At 36.0% G+C, this 1,815-nt stretch overlaps 1 pseudogene; it reads right to left on the reverse strand.

Annotated features, from left to right (window-relative positions):
• Positions 1-555: 555 nt before the first annotated feature.
• On the reverse strand, positions 556-1,296 carry LOC112096302 (annotated as a pseudogene).
• Between the last annotated feature and the right edge of the window lie 519 nt (positions 1,297-1,815).

A 1,815-nucleotide genomic window follows, 5' to 3' on the forward strand; every position in this document is an offset into this window, starting at 1 on the left:
TTGCTATTCAAGACAGGTATACCTTGGACATGAAGTCTGAATCCAAAACAAGAAGCACCTAGCTGATCTTTCACTTTCAATTTCCAAAACCCAACAAAATCTTTGTCAAAACATCTGATCTAGTCCCATATTGAGCACATTCATAGCCGTATCAACAGGTTCAAAATATTTTCCCCAAAATGAGACAGAGATTCCACTGAAGTTGAGCTGTGAATGTCCCAACGTTCTGTAATTATATGGTTTAGGATACCATGCCTATTAATCTTTTTTTTTTTCCTTTTAAAAAAAGGAAGCCATATAAATAATGCTTAAAGCATTATTTGCAACAAGGAACAATTATTTCATGCTTTCATGCATTAGAAACTTTCCAAAAATTCTAGCAAGAAAATGAAATGGAACTTTACCTAGTCACAAAATATGTATTGCTGTTAGCCCAATTGTTATGAAGTGGCTTCTGCATCAGAAGATTCCAGCTCCCACCAAGCATTGTTATCTCTCTTCTGAATACAATCTGCATCGCTCGGCATGAGTTATATCATTAATGTCTGCATCCACTTACATCATCCCAATCAAGTGCTTTTTCTCCACATCTGGATTATAAGTACCCTCTAATCTCTTCAAAACATCCCAGTCCTTCCATCACAACTAATACGACTTCCTTCCTTACTTCCCCATTAATAAATCGCTCCAAGAAAAAAAAAGCATTAGCAATTCTCTTCAACACCCCATCATTCATATCCCCTACAACAACCACCAAACACCCAAACCTTCTTTTGTCCACCATATCCACCATATAATTCCTCAACAAAACATCGGCATCTTGTGGCTTATCTAACACCATCCTAACCAAAAACCATGCTCTTTTCAACTCATCTGCAAAACCATAACCCACTTTTAGAGTCAAAATTGCGCTTGCAGCCATTTTATATTTTTTCCATCTTTATTGAATAGTTGCCAACCAAAAGCACTCTCACCTTCCCTCTAGCTGATTGTATTTGATTCGACCTTTTCTTTTATTCGCCCTCATGAATTTGCTTAGAATGATTAACAAGCTTGTCATTATTATAAAATCTCTTTCCACAATCACCAATACATACGGCTTAGCAGGCCTAATTACACCCTTGATTTCGGTTAAACAGTTCTCTTTCTTTCTTTGCTCTCTTACAACTTGAGGCACATAACTAAATGCGTGGCTATTAGCATTTTCCACCATTGATTTTTTTCAGTTTAATTGCTGCTTCAAAACGGGGTACTGAATTTAGATTTTGTTATCCAAATACCAAAAATTTCCCACATTGTATTGGACATTTTTTGGTTCTAAAGTTTATGACTGGTTTTGCGAATCAGGCTTCAAATGAGAACTTCTAAACAATAAGACAAATGGGTTTTTGAGTTTCTAATCTTGTAAACTTTGTTCTATTGTATAAGTTATGAAATCGCTGAAACATCACTACAGCTACAGGTCTTTATGTGTCAATGAACTGCAGAAGCTGATGATCTACCTATAGTAGACTTCTATTGCCCCTGCCGTTCTAGGAAGACAAACAAGTTCAGGAACTACTTCTGGACCAAACTCATAATATTGCCACTGCTTTGTGCCAATCTGAGAGGGAAAGCATATTGAAGTTCCTAAATAAGGCACATCATGATTTGATAGAAGTACCACTATGAGGAACAACTGATTTCAGGAAAGCACTAAAATATCACATAATCTGCCCCTAATGGTCTAAAGTAGTCAAGAAATGATATCAACCAAGCAAAAACACATAAATTAGTTGAGATACAAAGTTATTGTAAAAGTCAATTTTGATCACA

This window comes from Citrus clementina, unplaced genomic scaffold, assembly GCF_000493195.1.
Source record: "Citrus clementina cultivar Clemenules unplaced genomic scaffold, Citrus_clementina_v1.0 scaffold_8, whole genome shotgun sequence".
Taxonomy (NCBI): domain Eukaryota; kingdom Viridiplantae; phylum Streptophyta; class Magnoliopsida; order Sapindales; family Rutaceae; genus Citrus; species Citrus x clementina.